Source organism: Erpetoichthys calabaricus, chromosome 1 (genome assembly GCF_900747795.2).
Source record: "Erpetoichthys calabaricus chromosome 1, fErpCal1.3, whole genome shotgun sequence".
NCBI lineage: Eukaryota > Metazoa > Chordata > Cladistia > Polypteriformes > Polypteridae > Erpetoichthys > Erpetoichthys calabaricus.
Window position 1 is genome coordinate 70,101,140 of NC_041394.2, and position 22,976 is coordinate 70,124,115.

General features: G+C 41.1%; 1 protein-coding gene across 12 annotated transcripts in view; it reads right to left on the reverse strand.

Annotated features, from left to right (window-relative positions):
• Positions 1–22,976, reverse strand: part of brd2a (bromodomain containing 2a) — a 185,754-nt gene that overhangs the window by 126,277 nt on the left and 36,501 nt on the right. The window lies entirely within an intron of this gene.

A 22,976-nucleotide genomic window follows, 5' to 3' on the forward strand; every position in this document is an offset into this window, starting at 1 on the left:
CACAGAATCATACCTATAAAGTATTAAAGATAGTTTTGTCCAGTTTCTTGTCTTCTTGGAGGTTTGAGGCTTTTCAGATTGTGGTGGTCCCATGCCCGGCCGGGATGCCCCTTCTAATTATGTTCCGGGGGAGCAGCCATAGGCTCCTCAGTACCTCCCCTGGCACGTTTGGTAGCAGCCTCCCTGGCTGACGACGGTGCCTCAGTTTCCCGCAGGGTTCCATGGGAGATGGAGTTTTCCACAACCCTGTGGAGATCTGAGGTGGCTGCCAGGGGGTGCTGCATGGATCCCAGAGCCAGCTTGGACAACTCTACAGCCCCACCCAGAAGTGCAATCAGGAACAGGTAATCAAGCACCTGGTGGGCTATAAAAACGACCGGCAACCACCACTCAGGGTCAGAATCGGAAATAAGAGACGAGGTTGCCTGGGAGGAGTGGTGGTGCCAGAAGAAGGGTTGTGGTTTGTGTTTAACTGTGCTTGGGACTGTGTTGTGGCTGGAGGGTTCACGGGGAAGACGTGCCCTCCAGCTGAAGAAAAATAAAGTCTTCTTGTGTTTTTACACATGCCTCTGTATGAGTCTGTGCTGGGTCGGGCGCTATACGGCATCCAATTCACAAGATCTTACAAAAATATTTTACTTATACACCTAGAATGAGAATGCAAGATGGAGCAAGTGCTTAACCTTATAATTTGGGCCTGTTTCTTGGCAAAGGGAGATTATGAAATATTGATTGCACAGATTTTAAAAGAAGGAAGTTTTTTTATTGTACCACAGTGTATTTGCTGGGCATACATACATTAGTTCAGCCTTTTGGGTGATAATTAATTCATAATTTTTTCATCATGACTTGAAAAAATAAGCCTGCAATAATTATTCTTGCTGACTAGTTCAGGAAAGCCTTCTGTGTCTATCAAGACTGTGATCTGACACATTGTTTATTATTACAATTAACATTGCTTATTTCAAATGAAAAAGGCAGCTTAACTGACAGATGTGAGAGTTATTCAGCGTATACATACAAGTCCTCTACAATTAAAAAAGAAAAAAATATTTGTAAGGATTGCATCCTATCTGTAATTGGGCACATGCTCAGGGTGAAGTACAAAATTAGTTTTGCAAGCCTTTATCTGAAACAGTGGTCTATTTTGCCATGTCAAAGGAAAGAGGGCAATACTTACTTGGACCTAGAGTGGAAACATCTTGCAGAGATTAATAGAACTTAATGCAGTCTGGAGACAAGGCCAAAATTAAACTAAAAAGAAAAAGCTAGGATCAGTGCCACATTTTTACTGCCTTATACCAGTCAAAGGATGCATCCTTTAATCCTAAATTACCTGTGCTACCAGTCTAAGATTGAAAGCTAAGTAATCACCATAGACCTCAGTGTATTCAGAGTTAACATTTGCAGTGCACAATCTATTGGAATGTATTTTGTAATGCATGCAGTAATAACATGCATTGCATTTTTCATTCCAACTGTTGGTGCATCACAGACATTTGTAGCAAAAATGCACTGCATTATTCATTCCAACAGATGGCACATCACAAACTTTAGCACTGCTTTTATGAATCCCATACCAAATGATGTATAACAGAGACATAGCAGACACACAGACACAAACAGATACTTTTATTAAAGTGGATTAATTTCCTAGGTGGGAGCTAACCCTGGACAGACCACCAGTCTATTACAAGGCCCAGTTATACCCACACCCATATTCAAGTACAATGGGAGCATTTAGAATTTTGCCAAACCACCTTCTCTGTTTTATGGACATGGTCATGAAATTTGAGAACCCAGGAATGACACATGAAGAACATGCAATCTACGCACTGTCCAAATAGTTATACCCAGGAGTGTGGAGCTGGGATGCAGCACCACTAACTATGGTGTTGCCCATTTTCCATATGATTTATGCTAAATTGTTTTCAGATAAAAGTGTAATGCTTCAGATAAATTATATATGTCTGTCCTGTTTTTGGAATTTTGATATATTGTAAAATTACCAACACTTTCCACTTTAGATAGATACTACTTTATTCTTTCTAAGAAACTCAAGAATATAGAAATATTATAAACAACAACCACCTTCCTTAAACAAACAAAAAAACAAAATAAAAAACAAACAACTTCTCGCTTGGCTAATGACAAAAGAGCAGTTACAGGGAGGCATTATTAAAGTGTACTGATGTAGGCATGAAGGGGCTCCAGTAACATTTCTTTTGCTGAATAATTTGTTGGATAAAAGTACTTAATGAATGACAAAATTCAGCACTGTTCAAAATGGCCATCAACTTTGTTTTCATTCTCTCCTATGCTACCACCTGCAGTGGGTAAAAAGTGAGTCTCATAACTAAGCCTGCCTTGTTCATTTGGTGGGCCTCTCTTGAATTGGTGTTACCATCTCAGCATACTACATCACAGAAAATGACATTGGCTTCATAGAGATATAGAACAAGTAAAGGATATCACTTCCCACATTAAAGGAACGCTATCTCCAATGAAAAAAGTTTGCTCTGCCCTCTCTTATAAGTTCACTAGACCAGTCCAACTTGCCTTTGTTTTGGACCCCCAAGTATCTGTAGCAGTTCACCATAGTGAGGCTGTCTGGTGTGGTGAAAGTCAATAAACCAGTCCCTTGGTTTTGCTGATGTTGAGCTGCAGGCAATTCTCTTTGAAACAAGAAACAAATGTCTCCACCTAATTCTTATATTCACTCCCTCAACACCCTATTAGAGCAGAATCATAGAAGTAAATCCAGTGTACAGAACAAAATAATGCTACAGTACATTACATAAACAAAAAACAACAATGCTCTACAGAGTCCTAAAGACAATAATGACCCAATACAACAATTAGAAAGAGGTCACAAAATGGATATTGGAGCTTTAAATGTAACCAATACCATCTATCCATCCATCCATTTTCCAACCCGCTGAATCCGAACACATGGTCACGGGGGTCTGCTGGAGCCAATCCCAGCCAACACAGGGCACAAGGCAGGAACCAATCCCAGGCAGGGTGCCAACCCACCACAGGACACACACAAACACACCCACACACCAAGCACACACTAGGGCCAATTCAGAATCGCCAATCCACCTAACCTGCATGTCTTTGGACTGTGGGAGGAAACCCACGCAGACACGGGGAGAACATGCAAACTCCACGCAGGGAGGACCCGGGAAGCAAACCTAGGTCTCCCAACTGTGAGGCAGCAGCGCTACCCACTGCGCCACCGTGCCGCCCCCAATACCATCTAGTGGTACTTTTTGTATTAAAAAAAAAAAAAAAATCAAATAGAATATTGAAGACAATGATAAAACAAAGCATTAAATTATCAAGCTCGTTTTTAGCATTATCACTTTCACTTAGCACAATTGATGGATGCAAGGGTGGATTATTTACCTAAGGCTTAAGAAGGCATTTTACACAGCCCAGTATGGATCTTCCTAAAAAGTGGGTTGGGATGTACTTTAGCATTCCTACATATTGATGTGGAGTGTAGCCATCATAATATAAAACCTAGATATGCCTGCATATGTTGCAACTAATGTTAATTAAATAGCAAGATAGTTATGAAAAGTGTTCAGTGGTTGTTAATGTCCAAATTTACTTCTAATACTTGTTTTCAAAATTCTTAAAATATTTAAGGAACATATATTCATTATCTCTTGTTTTTCTTTTTTGTTTTATCAAGGTTTTAAAATTTGTAAATCACAGTGGTTTAACATGTAATTTTGTTGCTGTATATTGTTTTGGCCCAGGATTTTTTTCACAATTGAGGTGCCCTTTGTATGAGGATTCAGATTTCATCCCACATTCAAAGAAATACTTCTGGGTTGTCTGACAAATGTATATTGACTGAAGGATAGTGTGAATGTAGGCCTTGCATTATACTGGTGTCCATGCCATGACCAACTCCTGCCTGTGTGCACTGCTACCAAAATAATCTCACCTCCACCAATGAAGTGGATAATTGATTTAGCTGCAGAATGGTACCATCTAGTGGTAGAATTAGAACTATTTCACACCTTTTATTTTCATTGTCTTTTATTATATTGTCAAACATACATAATGAAAGCTGTGTTTCTGAAACATCTCTCTATAACTTTTCTTTTTTGCAGCATTGGCATTACCCTTACTTTTTCCACATGTAGATACGCACTGATGCGGCCCTTCACTATCTACATAACTGGGCACTAAGCAATAGGCAGGAAGCAGGCCTGAATTATGTACCAATATATAGCAGGGCCCATTCACACACATGCACACATACACATGGGACAGTCTGGTGCCACAAATTACCCTAACCTGAATATCTTTGGGGATGTAGATGGAAAACTGATGAATCCAGAGAAATCTCACAGAGAATTTCTGGGAACATGTAAACTCCACTATAATACTATAACAACCAGGTGTGGGATGTAAACCCAGCGCCAACCATTGCACCATCATGCCGCCCATCATGCATACAATTCTCAAACACACTTAATTTGATTTATGGTCATGGGAAAATTAAATCTATCCAAGCAACAATTGATGCAAAGCCATCACAGGATTAACACAAGCATAAACCCACATTCAGACTTGTACTTGTGCGGGGGAGATTTGCAATTACTAATTAACCTAATCAGCACATCTTTAGGGATGAGTGAGGAGAGCTTGCACTGACACTAGCTTTTGTGATAGACGTCCGGGGCCTTGCACCACTGGGACGCCTGGAGACGGGAAGGACCGGGAGAGGGGCCATAAATTCCCTGGAATGCAATGGGGTGACCTCCCTCGATTGCATGGGGGCCACAGTGCTTGGAAGCTCAACCCTATGGGGGGTTGTGGCCACCACCAGGGGGTGCCTGGACAGCTCCTGAACTGTGGTTTGCAGCACTTCTACCACGCCCGGAAGTGCTGCCGGTTGTTAATTGTGGAGCACCTGGAGTATTTCCTTGTGCGCTATAAAAGGGGCCGCCTCACTCCATTCCAGGAGCCGGAGTCGGGTGGAAGAGGACGGAGCTTTCATGTGAGGAGTGGAGGCGGCAGAAGAGAGAGAGAGAGAAAGAGCATTAGATAGATTGATACTTTATTAATCCCAAGGGGAAATTCACATACTCCAGCAGCAGCATACTGATAAAGAACAATATTAAATTAAAGAGTGATAACAATGCAGGTATAACAGACAGACAATAACTTTGTATAATTTTAACGTTTACCCCCCGGGTGGAATTGAAGAGTCACATAGTGTGGGGGAGGAACAATCTTCTCAGTCTGTCAGTGGAGCAGGACAGTGACAGCAGTCTGTCACTGAAGCTGCTCCTCTGTATGGAGATGATACTGTTTAGTGGATGCAGTGGATTCTCCATTATTGACAGGAGCCTGCTCAGTGCCCGTCACTCTGCCACAGATGTCAAGCTGTCCTGCCTACAATAGAGCCTGCCTTCCTCACCAGTTTGTCCAGGTGTGAGGCGTCCCTCTTCTTTATGCTGCCTCCCCAGCATATTATTATTGTGGCTAATTGTGCACTGTGGGTTTGTGCTACGAAATAAACGTATGTGTTTTGAAACATTTGGAGTTCATGTCTGTCTGTGTCCGGGTTCAATGTTCACAGTGGCATCCCAGATGGGACTTTCTGCCTGGTTCAAGGCAGGGACCCTTCGTTAAAAATAATTTTGTGAACGGCCCGGCGCAGCAGATGAAGACACGCACGCACCATGGCACAACCATGCACTCTGCAGCTGGCAGTTCGCTGTTCAGCTGTAGAAGCCCCTCATTACCCATGGGAAGGAAAAAGGCTAGAAAAAAAGCCCGTTGCCGCAAAGAGGATTGACACGTCTGAAGAAGCGGCCGGGCCATGGAAACTGCCTCTGGGAGTCTGTCGCAGGTGGCTGGGGGGGGGGTCGACCCGGCTGGGACGCCCCAGAGAACCGGAAGAGGGCTTATGTCCTCCTCAGACCACGTGGGGGCGACCGCCCTGGTTTCTTTGGGGGCCACGAGTACAGAGCATGGAAGCTCATCCCTGTAGGGGCCCGTGGTCACCGCCAGGGGGCGCCTGGATGCCTTGGGAGCCCTGGACCTTAGCACTTCCGCCACACCCAGAAGTGCTGGGGGGAAGAGGAGCAGGGACACCCGGGGTGCTTCCGGGGATGCAGCCGGCACTTCCGCCACACTGGGACGTGTCGGTGGAAGATTGCCGGAACACACCTGGAGCACATCCGGGGGATTATAAAAGGGGTCGCCTCCCTTCATTCAGTGCTTGAGTCGGGAGTGGAGAAAGACGGAGCTTGGGAGGAGAGGCAAGGAGGCGGCCTGAAGAATAAGGCATTTGAGTTGGCCTGGACTTTTGGGGACTTTGGGGGTTTGTGGTGCACTTTTTATAACTGTAAATAATGTATAATAAACGTGTTGTGGGTGACTTGAACGTGTCCACCTGTCTGTGTCCGGGCTGGCTACCACAAGACGGAATCCAGGAGGTAGGAAATGGACCCAGGGACAGTTTACCCTGGGGGTGTTATAACACCCGGAGGTGTTTGGCTGGCCGAAGGGTGCCGATGCCAGGGAGGACGACGGGTTGAAGTCCAAGGAGGACAAGGGCCCGCTGTAAAGAGAGAAACCGCAGTCAGTGGTGGAGCGCCAGCAGCCATATCCTGTGGGGAGTGGCCCGAAGGAGCAGGGAGTGCTGAAAGGCCAGGGACTGCTTTGTGAGGCAAGTAAGGGGGTGGAGAATGTGCCGGAGCCCTGCAGTTCTGATACGATGAGCAGGGATGGTGAATCACCACCCCACGCCAGTGCTGCACCCGACAAAGCATGAGCAACAAAGGTACATGCGTAATGACTCCCAGCCGGAGGATCGAAGGGACAGGGGTTTGTCCCTCTTGCCGGCCGAATTAAATGTATTTGTGTTTCAGGAATTGCATGAAGTGATAAAACCCGTCAAAGCATTGCTGAAGATCGCCGGGATGATTAATACACTGATTGGCGAACTAGAGAAGACAGTGAGGTTGCCGCTGGAGAAGGTGGAACGATATCTGCGGCACCTCGGGGGATGCCTTCTCACAACAGACAGGGCAGTGCAGGTAAGTAATACCAGCACCGTAAATAAAAACGGAAGCCCTAACAAATTGAGCCAAGATATTGCTGAACAGACTCGAGTAGCGGGGCGTCCGACAGTAGACGGGGAAATGTGGACCAATTGCGCCAGCCCACTAGAAACATCTGGGGCGCAGGGAAGGGGACGGCTTGTGTGTGTTGGCACCCAAACTGCCCCGCCCGTAAAAGGCACATACGGGTGTGTTCCGGTCAAGAGGGGTACAACAGTACAGGGTCCCTCTTCTTGTGATAAGGGGATCCAAGTGGTTATATCACCCCAGAGTAAGTCCAGGAGGACGCCTGGAGTTGGCATCAGCTCAGCATCTCCACGCCGTTATCCCCATTTTCTGTTACAGGAGGTGACAGTGGACTGCGGTATGCCAGCACCCACGCACGGAAGGAGCCAGCCCTTGCGGGACGTGCTGCTTCGCCCTACGGGCTTCAGCTGTGGGAGGGGTAGTGTGATAGACATCCTGGGACCTTGCCCCACCAGGACACCTGGAGACGGGAAGGATCGGGAAAGGGGCCATATCTTTCCAGTAACACAAGAGGGCAACCTCCCTCAATTTCATGGGGGCCACAGAGCTTGGAAGCACAACCCTATGGGGGGATGTGGCCACCACCAGGAGGTGCCTGGACAGCTCAGAAACTGTGGTTCGCAGCACTTCCACCACACCTGGAAGTGCTGCCAGAAGAGGAGATGGATGCCCATGCAACACTTCCGCCACACCCGGGTGGAAGAAATTGGAGCTTACGTGTGAGGAGTGGAGGCAGCAGAAGAGAGAGAGAAAGAGCATTATTGTGGCTAATTGTGCACTGTGGGTTTGTGCTACAAATGTGTGTTTTGAAACATTAGGAGTCTGTCTGTCTGTGTCTGGGTTCAAGGCTCACACTGTACATGCAAACAACACACAGACATATTTGAAAAAAAGCTAATTATAATATTTTAGACAAAGATAATAAGAAATTAATGATCAAATACATTTTTAATAGTATCCCTTTCACTTAACAAAGTGAACTGGTAGAATATTTGATTAAACTTTCTATGAATTGTACACCTTGCTAATCATATTTAGCAAAGTTCTGCCAGCAGCAGAAAGATACATGAATAAAATCTAATTAGATGGTGCAGAAACCAGTGAATAGTGTTTTTATTTCCCTGGAGGCACATAGTCAGATTATATTGACCACATTTTTGTATTTATTGTTGCTCTGATTAATATAAAATCCAATAACGGTAATGAAGTTTACATACTTAAAAATTATTCTAACATTAAATATCGGCTATTTTCAGCACTTTAAGACTTGATGAAAAACAGCATATTATTACATAAGTGCTCAATGTCCTAGAACAGTCTTCCAGAAGTCATACTGTTTGCACATCTAAGATGTGAGCAACATTTCCTCTGGATTTCTGGCAATCTAAGGAATATCCTTTTCATTGTGAATAATATTCCATTCAAATGACCCATAAGAGCTCTAAATCAAATTCAAGAAAGTTTCTGGCATTGTGAATTACAGTGGATTTAGAAAAGAATCACCCACTTCAAAATATTCATGTTTTGTTACTTTGCAGCCTGAAATGAAGATACACACACAAAAATATTTTTCCAGCTGTATTTACTCAATGCAACTTATAAAACTGAAAGATATAATAGGGCCTTTTGAACCAGAAGAAAAGGGCTTTTAAAGGCGGTGATCAGCATGAGCTTAAGCGTGTGCAGAAGGAACTCCGAGTCCAGCTCAGGGCGGCGAAGGAGCAGTACAGTAGAAAGCTGGAGCAGAAGTTGCAGAATAACAGCATGAAGGAAGTGTGGGATGGGACGAAGATCATCAAAGGCTGCAGCTCGAAGCGGGGTGCCACCATCAAGAGAAATGTGGAGAGAGCAAACCAGATAAACAACTTCTTTAACAGGTTTGACCACCCTAACCCACTCTCACTCTCACCTCAGAGTACTGCACCCTCCACCCATCCTTCTGCTGATACCAGCATAGGACAGAGTTTCCCACAATTACAGCAGCACAAGTAAGCAGAGAGCTGAGGAGACTTTGTGCCAGCAAAGCAGCGGATCCAGATGGAGTATTGCCACGACTGCTGAAGGCCTGTGCGTTAGAGCTGGGGAGTCCTCTACAGCGCATCTTCAACCTGAGCCTGGAACAGGGGAGAGTCCCGAGGCTTTGGAAAACATCTTGCATCACCCCAGTCCCAAAGGTATCACGTCCTAGTGAGCTGAATGACTTCCGGCCTGTCGCTCTGACGTCGCATGTGATGAAAACCATGGAGCGCCTGCTGCTTCATTACCTGAGGCCACAGGTCCGCCACGCCCTCAACCCTCTGCAGTTCGCATACCAGAAGAAGGTGGGAGCGGAAGATGCCATCATCTACATGCTACACCGATCCCTCTCCCACTTGGACAGAGGCAGTGGTGCAGTAAGAATTATGTTTCTGGACTTCTCTTCTTCACCTTCAACACCATCCAACCTCTGCTCCTTAGGGACAAGCTGACAGAGATGGGAGTAGATTCATACCTGGTGGCATGGATCGTGGACTATCTTAAAGACAGACCTCAGTATGTGCGTCTCGGGAACTGCAAGTCTGACATTGTGGTCAGCAACACAGGAGCGCCGCAGGGGACTGTACTTTCTCCGGTCCTGTTCAGCCTATATACATCGGACTTCCAATACAACTCGGAGTCCTGCCACGTGCAAACGTTCGCTGACGACACTGCTATCGTGGGCTGCATCAGGTGTGGGCAGGGGGAGGAGTATAGGAACCTAATCAAGGACTTTGTTAAATGGTGCGACTCAAACCACCTACACCTGAACACCAGCAAAACCAAGGACTGGTGGTGGATTTTAGGAGGACCAGGCCCCTCATGGACCCAGTGATCATCAGAGGTGACTGTGTGCAGAGGGTGCAGACCTATAAATACCTGGGAGTGCAGCTGGATGATAAATTGGACTGGACTGCCAATACTGATGCTCTGTGTAAGAAAGGACAGAGCCGACTATACTTCCTTAGAAGGCTGGTGTCCTTCAAAATCTACAATAAGATGTGCAGATGTTCTATCAGACGGTTGTGTCGAGTGCTCTCTTCTACGCGGTGATGTGCTGGGGAGGCACCATAAAGAAGAGGGACGCCTCACGCCTGGACAAACTGGTGAGGAAGGCAGGCTCTATTGTAGGCACGGAGCTGGACAGCTTGACATCCATGGCAGAGTGACTGTCACTGAGGAGGCTCCTGTCAATTATGGAGAATCCACTGCATCCACTAAACAGTATCATCTCAATACAGAGGAGCAGCTTCAGCGGCAGACTGCTGTCACTGTCCTGCTCCACTGACAGACTGAGGAGATCTTTCCTCCCCCACCCTATGCAACTCTTCAATTCCACCCGGGGGGTTAAACGTTAACATTATTTGGCCATACAGGTAGGATACTCCTTGGGCACCTGACCCTGGAGATGTTCCAGGTAGGACCCATTGGGAGAAATCTGACAAGGGAAATCCAAGACACAATAGAGGGGTTGTATTTTTTTAAATAACTGGAATTTCTTAGGAGGGTCTGAGGAAGCTGCTGAGGGGTGGGGGGAGGGGGGTACAGTGGCCTGGTCAGTCAGTTTCCACTACAACCTTAACCAAGAGGAGTGGAAATGATAATAACAATAATTTCACATTTTCACAGGTTTGATCTATCTATCTATCTATCTATCTATCTATCTATCTATCTATCTATCTATCTATCTATCTATCTATCTATCTATCTATCTATCAGTTCAGAAATAAATAAATAAATAAACAGAAACACTGTGATGGTTAAAGGATTGTTCCCCCTGTGTAAGTACTTTTGGAACCACCTTTTGCATTGATTACAGCCAGGAGGCTATTGGGATACTGTACTTCTCTACCAACTTTGCATATCTAGATTGTGCAATATCTGCCCACTCTTCTTTACAGGATTGTTCAAACTCAGTCAGATTGTATGGTAACCATTGGTGGACTGCAGTTTTCAAGTCAGTCCATAGATTTTCAATAGGGTTTAAGTCTGGGCTCTGACTAGGCCACTCAAAGACATTTCACGTTTTTCTCCTTCAGCCACTGTGTGGTCAAATTTGCTCTGTGCTTTGGGTCATTGTCATTTTGGAAGGTGAACCTTCTTCCTATTCACTACTTTCTGGCAGATGGCAGTAGGTTTTCATCAAGAATTTGACGCTATTTTGCCCCATCAATTTTTCCTCCTATCTTGAAAAATGCTCCAGTTGTTGCTGCACAGAAACATCCTGACAACAGGATGCTACCACCTCCATGCTTTACTGTAGGTGTAGTGTTTTTTGGAAGGTAGGCTGTATTGGCTTTCTGCCAGATATATCGTTTAGCGTTGAGGCCATATAGTGTGATTTTGGTCTCTTCTGACCAAAACACTTTTTTCTATTTGGCCTCAGAATAGAAGGTGCATTTTGGCAAAGGTCAATTGAGACTTAATATGGTCTGTCTTGAGGGGTGGCTTTTTTCTTGTAACCTTCCAATTCAAGCAACATTGTGGAGCATTATGGAGCATTTTCGATATTGTTCTCACATGCAGACAATGACCACTCTTTGCAAAAATTCCCATAACTGCTTCAAAGTTGTCATAAGCCTCCTGGTAGCCTCTGACCAGTTTCAACCTCATTGTTCCATCCAGTTTCGAGGGACTGGCTGATCAGGGAAGGGTTCTAGTAGTGCCAAACACTTTCCACTTCTTCATTATGGACTTTACTGTGCTCCTAGAGATTGATAAAGCCATTGAAATGTTTTGTATCTATCTCTTGACTTGAGCCTGTCAACAACTTTATCCCTGAGATCTTTTGACAGTGCCTTGCCACCCATAGTTGATTGTTTGCTTTCAATTGTACTTCCAATCACTGGAATGCTCTAGGAAGAGGGGGCAATCCTTTAACCATGTCAATAATTCTGTTTTGTTTTTTCTGAACTGTTGCTATTATATCTTTCACTTGGCTGTTGTAAGTTGCATTGAGTAACTACAGCTGGAAAAGTGTTTTTTTTTGTGTGTGTGTGTCTTCATTTCAGGCTGCAAAGCAACAAAATGTGAACATTTTGAAGGGTGATGATTCTTTTCTATACCAGTTGTAGTGGCACATCCTAAATGAAGTAAATTATTGATATGCTGAGGTTATCAGACTTGAGGTAATTGCTAAATTACTACATTATTTCGGTTGTGTCTGGCTGTGCTCAGTATAAATGATGGTTCCCACAGCTACTATATCCCTCCACAACAATAGCGAAGAATCCGTACTCTTGGCAGAGTTTTGGTCTTAGGCTTATCTTTAAGTCTTCAATTCTATAATGGGACCAATTATCAACTTTGGTATTTGACGGTTTATTCGGTGCATATTTTGTTACTGATCGAAAATGCATAATGACACTACCATTTTACACCTCCTCTTTCCTTCAGTTCAATGTAAGTCTCCCGATAAAATGAAAAGACACATAGAGCCGACCAACTGAAATGGTCTTGGTGGCCTACATACTTAGACCAGTGCACAAAAGTGGAAACATCTACATCACGCCAGACCAACCAGCACAGGTCAGATGCCTTAAAACAACAAAGACATCGTATAACAAACCACAGAGTGACATTATCCGAGGATCAGCGGCAGCAAGTCTTGCACCTGGACAGTGAATGAAAAATTAATTACACACAACCTTTCTGAAGACTAGCAGCAAATTGCCAGACAACAAGAAATTTACAACGGAAAAACTACAGGGATTCCATAACATTGACAACTCAAAACAAAATATTCCCTTTATATCGAGGCGTAGGCAATTCCCTGTTCTTTTACCGTATTTTATGACTATCACCAAGTCACAAGGACAAACGTTTAATAAAGTCGGAGTTTATTTGCCAGGCTCTGTTTTTACCCATGGCCAGTTGTACACTACATTTTCCAGAGTTACATCAAAAGCCGGGATAAACGTACAGGTACTTGCGGGTTACACATAGGGGAATATTTTTACTGACAGTAACATTTTTGCAACAAATTGTGTTTTCCGACAATTATTATAGACGTCGGTATACTACATTACCTGATGGCCACAATTCACACATACAATCATATGAAAAAGTTTGGGAACCCCTCTTAATTCTTTGGATTTTTGTTTATCATTCGCTGAGCTTTCAAAGTAGCAACTTCCTTTTAATATATGACATGCCTTATGGAAACAGTAGTATTTCAGCAGTGACATTAAGTTTATTGGATTAACAGAAAATATGCAATAACAATAACAACAACATTTATTTATATAGCACATTTTCATACAAAAAGTAGCTCAAAGTGCTTTACATAATGAAGAGAAGAAAAATAAAAGACAAAATAAGAAATTAAAATAATAATAATAATACATTTTATTTATATAGCGCCTTTCCCATGCTCAAGGCACTTACAGAATATAATAAAGAACGGCAGAATATACAGTATATAGCATTGTAAACCAGATAAATAAATAAAGAAGATTAAGACAGTAAATTCTGAAAAAACAGACAACATAATTGATGGTCTAGCACACACATACAGGTTACATTGGCATCTTGACAGAGATGTAAACTGAGAGAAAGGTAATAAAGTCAAATAGAGCTAAAAGCCTTCCTGAACAGATGAGTTTTGAGTTGTTTTTTAAAGGAATTCATGGAGTCAGCTGACCTGATTAATTTTGGTAGGTCATTCCAGAGTCTGGGCGCTATACAGCTGAAGGCCCTGTCACCCATGGAGTGTAGATTAGTGAGGGGCACAACAAGATTACCAGAATCAGAGGACCTTAGTGGGTGGGCAGGCACATAGTGATGGAGGAGGTCACTGATGTAGTTTGGTGCGAGGTTATTTAAAGCTTTGTAGGTTATTAGTAGGATTTTATATTCGATTCTGTAGGACACAGGGAGCCAGTGAAGATGGAGCAGGATGGGTGTGATGTGCTCGCTGCTGCTGGTTCGAGTAAGAACTCTTGCAGCTGAGTTTTGAATAAGCTGGAGCTGTGATATAAGATTAGAAGGGGCACCTGCTAGTAGGGAATTACAATAATCGATGCGGGATGTGATAAAAGCATGGACAAGTTTCTCAGCATTAGAGAAGGAGAGGAAGGAGCGAACACGGGATATGTTACGGAGGTGAAAGTAAGAAAGTTTCTTAATGTGATTTATGTGGGTGGAATAAGTGAGGGAGGAATCAAAAATGACACCAAGATTTTTTACAGTAGAGGCAGGTCTGATGAGATCACTGCCAAGATGGACTGGGAAGGAGCTCATTTTATTAAGTTGCATTTTAGTCCCAATTTGCAGGAGTTCAGTTTTATTGCAATTTAATTTTAAAGAGTTCTGCTCCATCCAGGTTTTAATTTCACTAAGGCAGGTTGTGATAAGACAACATTAGTTAACATAGAAAGGAGTAAGGTCCGATGGCCAGGGTGGACAGAAAAAACAAAAAAAAACTCCAATATGCATCATAACAAAATTAGACAGGTGCATAAATTTGGGCACCCCAACAGAGATATTACATCAATACTTAGTTGAGCCTCCTTTTGCAAATATAACAGCCTCTAGACTATAGCCTTTGATGAGCGTCTGAATTCTGGATGGAGGTATTTTTGACCATTCTTCCTTACAAAATCTCTCCAGTTCAGTTAAATTTGATGGCTGCTAAGCATGGACAGCCTGCTTCAAATCATCCCATAGATTTTCGATGATATTCAAGTCAGGGGACTGTGACGGCCATTCCAGAACTTTGTACTTCTCCTTCTGCATGAATGCCTTCTTGGAATGCGGTGTTCTTCTTCCACCATGCAAAAGCTATTTTTGTTATGACCAAATAACTCAATTTTTGTCTCATCAGTCCAAAGCACTTTGTTCCAAAATGAATCTGGCTTGTCTAAATGAGCATTTGCATACAACAAGCGACTCTGTTTGTGGCGTGAGTGCAGAAAGGGCTTCTTTCTCATCACCCTGCCATACAGATGTTCTTTGTGTAAATTGCACTGAATTGTAAAACAATGTACAGATACACCATCTGCAACAAGATGTTCTTGCAGGTCTTTGGAGGTGATCTGTAGGTTGTCTGTAACCATTCTCACAATCCTACGCATATGCCGCTCCTGTATTTTTCTTGGCCTGCCAGACCTGCTGGGTTTAACAGCAACTGTGCCTGTGGCCTTCCATTTCTTGATTACATTCCTTACAGTTGAAACTGACAGTTTAAACCTCTGAGATAGCTTTTTGTAGTCTTCCCCTAAACCATGATACTGAACAATCTTTGTTTTCAGATCTTTTGAGAGTTGCTTTGAGGATCCCATGCTGTCACTCTTCAGAGGAGAGTCAAAGGGAAGCACAACTTGCAATTGACCACCTTAAATACCTTTTCTCATGATTGGACACACCTGTCTATGAAGTTCAAGGCTTAACAAGCTGATCCAACCAATGTGGTGTTGCAACTAATCAGTATTGAGCAGTTACATGCATTCAAATCAGCAAAATTACAAGGGTAACCACATTTTTGCACAGCCAGTTTTTCACATTTGATTTAATTTCATACAACTAAATACTGCTTCACTAAAAAATCTTTGTTCAGAAAACACCACAGTACTCAGATGTTCCTAGGAAATGAAAGACATACCACTGTTACCTTGTTTGTTGAAAGTAGAGTCAATTATTATGCAGGCTGAGAGGGGTTCCCAAACTTTTTCATACGACTGTACTAACTTACATGTGCCCTGCATTTCCTTTCTTATCCAATATGTTCTGTTAACCTGTTCATGTTACACTTTGTACTGTAAATATTCATGCTGTTGTAAGTGACTATAATAACATCCCATACTAATCATGTGACTATTGTAATACTGAGTCCTCTCACAAGTCACTACTTATTAAAATAATCTGCTTTCTTACTGTAATGTGTGATGTTTTTCTCTCCCTTATCGTAATTTCATTAACGCTTTTATTCTTGCAAAATTTTCTCAAGCACAATATGCTAGTTACTATATTAAAAACGTAGCTGTTTCAAAACAATGTATTAACTAACATCACAAGCACTTTCCTAATAAGTGCCATGTGAAACGAGAAACGTTTATTTGTCCAAACTCAGCAAAATATTTCTGTTCAAGACACTGGGTTACCGTATATCACAAGCCAAAAAAGAGGACACAAAAAAAAAAAAAAAAAAGACTGCAATGGGTTGCGGGGATTGAAGTTTTTCTCCTTAAGTATTTACTTATGCCATAGTGGGATCGCTGCACATCGTTTGAGAACCATTGATCTAAGGCATTGCCATTGTGGATTCATCTGTTTGTTAAGAATTATACAACAGGTAAAACAATAAAAAGGATGTGAATTGAAAAAGGTAAACATTGTTGGGAGTGATGGGCTCCAGTGTGGAAACAGTTTTATAAAAACCACCTGGACTCCCTGAGAGGTGCCTAACCAGGCGTGGGGTTACCCTATCAAGATAGGGTGATGCAGGTAAAGATCGGAGCAAGTGTACGCATTGTCATCATCCACCCACATGCGCAGTGTTCTTCTTCCTTTGTATGGCAGGCTGATGTCACTTCCAGTGATTCATTCAGTGATGGACCTTATTCCATTCCATGATTTCTCTCAAATCCTGTATTTACTTTTCTGCTCAAAAACTACTGCTTTTTCCTGTATCATTTATATACATCATAAATTATCTTAATGGAAAATGTTTATTTACTGCAATTTATCAGTTAGTTTCTGGCGTTCATTCCATTACTAATTACAATACATTACAAAGTGTTTCACTATTTTTTTCCCCACATTGTATGCAATACCCATCTTTATGCATTTCAATATACTATAAATATTGATTTAGTCCACAATATCCTAATCAAAATCTGTTAATTATTATATCTTCTCTTCTTGACTGATTGTTATGTTTAATTTGATTCTTAACTGTTGGTTTTAGTTGATATGCATGCCTTCCCTTAATGCCATATTGCCATACTATTTGCCATTCAGTTATATTAATTTTTTAATCAAATTTTTCATTTCATTTTTCCCCAAAGATATTTCTAAATCTAGTTGTTCTTTATTCAGTGCCTTTCATGCCAATTCATCAAGAGTCTCATCATATTTTATTAGTACATAATCCTGTTAGTTATGTTTTATTTCTAAAATTAAATCTTCTCTGTTACTCATTTTCCCAGACTGTAATGCTAACAAGGACAATAAAGAATCTGTTAAAACAGCAGCTTTCTGAAACTTTATTTCAGTTAGCCATTCAAGGGCCAAAGAAACGGGCAGCATTTCAACAGAAAAAACTGATAACTCATCCAATACCCTGATAGCAAGCTCCTTCTCAAAATTTTTTTATATAATATCCTGATACCACTATTTTCCATATCCTTTCATCATTCTCTGTGTATTTGCATATAAACCTTATACTACCTATCTCAATATTCACTTATTATATAAGTAAGGTACATTAATAAATTCTTAATTTTTACCACATCACTTGGATTGAAATCAATATTTGGCTGAACTAGATACCACGGTAGCAATACTGAAATAGTGTTATTTGTTATTGAAAATTAATTTATTCCCAAAACGGATACTAATGTTATCTCTGTTTTCCCATAAGACTCATGTTTTATTTTACCATAATGATATCTCCAACAAACCTCTCAATATTCCAACAGCTGGATGATTATCATCTTCTCTTAAATAGCAACAGTAGTTAACATCAAACACTCATCTTCTAAAACCTAATGCCATTATTCTTACTTCTGCTAGAATTACATTAGTAGGAGGTGATGGAAAAGCAGCTAAACATATTGTAATTACCCTGAACTGTATTTTACCAAGTTCTGCTATAACAATCCTGAGACTCCTGAAGCATATTTTGTAAATCCATAATCCATAATCAAAGAAGTATATACTTTGAATGGTACTGTTCTCTTAGTCCCCCATATCTGTCCAGACAAACATCTCACAAGATATAGTCTAATATTACATTTCACTATCATCTCTTGGATATGTAACCTACAATTCAGTTTAGTATCAGATAACATTTCCAAAAATCTAAATTCATTCTTCCATTCTATCAGAACAAAGATTTATTTTTTAAAATTTGCCTTAATAAGAAGCAAACCACCACGGTTGTTGATGTTGATAGTTTAAAACCCCAATGATTAGCCCATATGTCAACATTTATGACTGCACTTTGCACTTTCCCAAGGCGGTTCTCAAAGTTTCTTTGTCTCTTCCAAATAACCCTATCAACTGCATGCAGAGAGATCTCAACATCTGATACCTCACTAGGTAAATCGTTTATTATTAAATTAAATGTAATTGGACTGAAACACTACCTTGTGGTGTAACATCGTGCTGTTTTCATTTCTGTTGATATTTTATTGACTAGCTTTACTTTAAGGGTCCTTTCAGAAAAAAGTCCCTGATCAGAGCACAGTCTTGTCCTTTTATACTGTGCTTGCGCATTTTTGTTTCACCAATCCGTGTGCACTCAAGCACAGTTAAATTCGTACAGCACATAATGTGGTTCATTCATATTCTCAATCATCCAATGCCCCTTACCTTACCTTACCGGGGTCTACATTCCACCTCACTGGCTCAGTTAAAAAAATAAAGTGAAAAAAAAACCATTAACTACTTTTTTATGTTGATTAATCATTTGCAGGAAGTGTAGTGTAGTGGTTAAGGTTTTGGAACTCAGACCCTAAGACTGTTAACTCCAGTCCTGCTACAGACCCTGCGTGACCATGAATTGTAAAAACAAAAGTAATCTAACCAATTGTATCTCAAATGTTGTAAATTGCCTTAGATAAAAGCATCAGCCAAATAATAAGTAATAAAACTGATGATAAAATGCACACTGGTATATTCTGACCCTGGAAAATGTGCTCTTGCTGTATTCATAAGTCATTGGATGAAATCAGATTCAGATTTTCACCTCAGACATGCAGCACTGTCATCATTATGTGTGCACAATGTTGGACAAAGTGGGCATTACACATTCGTCTAGGCTTTAGTGGCACACCAGGTATGTTAAGAAAGTAGATTTAAAAGAGAGGCAGACTTCCAACTTCATCTTTCCCAAGCTTGCCTTCCAAATTAAATGACTAAGCATTTTGTGCCAGGACCAGCTTGTACTTCAACTAATTACAAAGGTGTAAATCAGAGTTGCTCTGACATCTTGGAAGAGGCTTATTTGCAGAGACTTCTTGAGTCAGAAGGTGCAAAACGAACTCAAGGAAGAATAAAGAGCTGTGAATCAACAAATGACCACTATGATGGACAGAAGAACTTGTCTATGAGGTGACACTGACTTTATAACTAGAAGTAACTTTAATCCAATCAGGAGAAGTTATACATTCCCTTAAAACTTGCTGCACCATCCTGAAGATTCTGTCTGGCTTTCTCAGGTGGCTGTCTCAAGGAAACTCTCAGGGAATTCCCTGTGTCACTCTGCCCCGGCGTCATTCCTAAGCACACTCACCAAAAATGACTGAAAATCTCTGAAACAATTCTCTCTGAAACTAAATTCTGATGAGCCACTCTTCCTCTTTGAAGAGATGAGGCTGACAGTCTCTTTTCATTGTAACCCTAAGAACTGAGATTCAGTTTGCCAAGCTAAACAGTGAGCCAATTTGAAGGCTGAGAAACAGCCATCACTTCAAGAGGAGTACTTCAGCATCTAAACTCTTGTGTCAGAGAAAGAGTAACGCTTTTTCATATGAAATTGCAAACGACACAGCAAAGGGCCTAACTGAGAAAAGCACTGCACACCGCAGACAAAGAATCACACAGCAAAGAGAAAGAGCGCACTCCAAGTCAAGATGAATTCTCAGTTTGAAGTCAGAGCAACAACAAAGTAACAACTCAGCACAACATCGGGCATCACCTTTAAAGACTTGATATCATTAAACTATTTATCAGTGCCAAGATATATTAGAACTCTACGTAATCAGTAAACAACCAGCCTCTCTGTTATATGTTTCAGGGACCTGCGGTAAGGGGAGGCAGGTGAGGCTCTTTATGAAAAGTAGAAAAACTAATAATGATAACATAGAATAAATTTGCCCACTTGTCGGTGCTATATATTTGTTTTCTGTATGATTCCAATAATTTTGATCATTTTTATTGTCAAAATCGCTGAATTTGTGCATTTCCTAATCAAATACATGGGAGAAATGCGAGATGCAGCAGTGATGAGCTTCACGTCACCTCGGACTGCGCTGTCCCTCACCTCACACACTGGCTTGATGGATGTAATTGGTGTGTGCCTGTTGCTGTCTCTCTGTATGTCACCAATATAATGTTTGCAGACACGTTTATTATACACCCTGACTTTCCACAGTCTGGCTAATATCTTTAATGAATCTGTGTGTGTTGTTACAATAAGAATATTGCAAGATAAAAATATACTTAACAAAAATTAAACGATAAACAATAATACTACGGATTTTTCATGATAAAACTGTTGGTTACTTTTATGAAGCACACCAGAAACGTTCTGAGCGTCAACTGGATGATAGCATACATACAAGACAGCAAGATTGTGACAGTCTGTTTTATATATAAGATTGTTATTGTAAGGTACTTTGTGGAATAAAAACTGTTTAATGTATTTATATTCTTATATTGCTGTGTCTGGGACTCTCTGGCGCCCCCTTGTCCTTACTAAGCATCAACTGGATGATAACATACATACAAGACTGAAAGATTGTTACAGTCTGCTTTATATATAAGAATGTGGCTAATTGTTGGAGATGTGTTCATTGGAAGGTGCATTGTGGAATCAAAACTCTTTATTGTATTTATATTTTTATATTATGGACTGTATTGCAGTGTCTGGGGCTCTCTGGCGCCCCCTTGTGGTTAATAAGCGTCAACTGGATGATAACATACACGGTTACATTCTGCTTTATATATGATTGCTGGCATTGTCAAAGGCAAAACTGATAATTACCGGTAATTATTTGAATGAAATCTTACCCCATTTCCTACAACCTTGCTCTTTTTAGAACAGGTGAACCCCTGACCTTTGAAAAAAGGTGATGTATGCCTGACTGAATTTGTGGATGTGTGTGAATTTATAATACATAACAGAATGTATTGAATTATCTTCTTTTAAGAATTGTTGAAGAAAAGGGAGGTTGTATGAACATTATATTTTAAATATAATTTTACAAATATATTTACTTTGCCAATGATTCAAATTATACTTTAACTCTGCTTTGTCATTTTCCTATTAATTAACCAATTTTCTATGGAGTTTTCTCCCTTACATTATTTCCTGGAAATGACAATGCTAAAAGGCTGCAAGAAATATGGGATTATATACATAACCTTTATAAACATATAACTTTCAAGTTGCCTCCAGTTTGACCAGGGGGTGTCGGTGTGTCTAAAAATAAAATAAAGTTAGGTTGTGATGTGCATACCACTTTTTTTCCCTCTATGGTGCAAAGACCTTAGTACTGTGTTCCTCAAGTTCAGTCCTGATCCCCTGTGGCTGCAGGGCTTTGTTCCAATCGTTTTCACAATTAATAAGTCCTTTTCCTTCTTATTGATCTAATTGTTTAGTTAACTTTTTTCTCTTATTTTGCATTCAGAAAAGGGAGGTTGCATGAACATTATATTTTAAATATAATTTTAGAAATATATTTACTTTTGCCAATGCTTCAAATGCTTTAACTCCAGTTTGTAATTTTCCTATAAATTCATCAAATTTCTATGGAGTTTGCTCCCTTAAATTCCTGATAATGACAATGCTAAAAGACTGCAGTTACTTTAGTGTCAGGCACAGCCAGTGTGCCAATTAGTAAATAACTGTTTAAATAACCAGAAAACATGGAAAAGCTGGACAATAATTGTGATCACAATAATAAAAAACATAAAAACCAAAATAGAAAACACTAAATGATTCCTATGTAAATACTTTCTAAATTACAAAAGAAATTTACACTTCAAAACAGAAAGAGGTAAATAGCAGTTTGTTAATTTTGGTGGAAGCCCAAAAAGGCAGAACACAGTTAAGATGAAACCCCACCAATACAGTGGTCCCCCAATGCTGAATTTGAGCACCAGTGCCTTAGTAGGTACAGTCATATGAAAATGTTTGGGAACCCCTCTCAGCCTGCATAATAATTTACTCTACTTTCAACAAAAAAGATAACAATGGTATGTCTTTCATTTCCTAGGAACATCTGAGTACTGGGGTGTTTTCCAAACAAAGATTTTTAGTGAAGCAGTATTTAGTTGTATGAAATTAAATCAAATGTGAAAAACTGGCTGTGCAAAAATGTGGGTCCCCTAGTAATTTTACTGATTTTGCAACACCAAATTGGTTGGATTAGCTCGTTAAGCCTTGAACTTCATAGACAGGTGTGTCCAATCATGAGAAAAGCTATTTAAGGTGGTCAATTGCAAGTTGTGCTTCCCTTTGACTTTCCTCTGAAGAGTGACAGCATGGGATCCTCAAAGCAACTCTCAAAAGATTTGAAAACAAAGATTGTTCAGTCTCATGGTTTAGGGGAAGGCTACAAAAAGCTATCTCAGAGGTTTAAACTCACATTTTCAACTGTAAGGAATGTAATCAGGAAATGGAAGGCCACAGGCACAGTTGCTGTTAACCCCAGCAGATCTGGCAGGCCAAGAAAAATACAGGAGTGGCTTATGCGCAGGATTGTGAGAATGGTTACAGACAATCCACAGATCACCTCCAAAGACCTGCAAGAACATCTTGCTGCAGATGGTGTATCTGTACATCGTTCTACAATTCAGCGCAATTTGCACAAAGAACATCTGTATGGCAGGGTGATGAGAAGGAAGCCCTTTCTGCACTCACGCCACAAACAGAGTCGCTTGTTATAT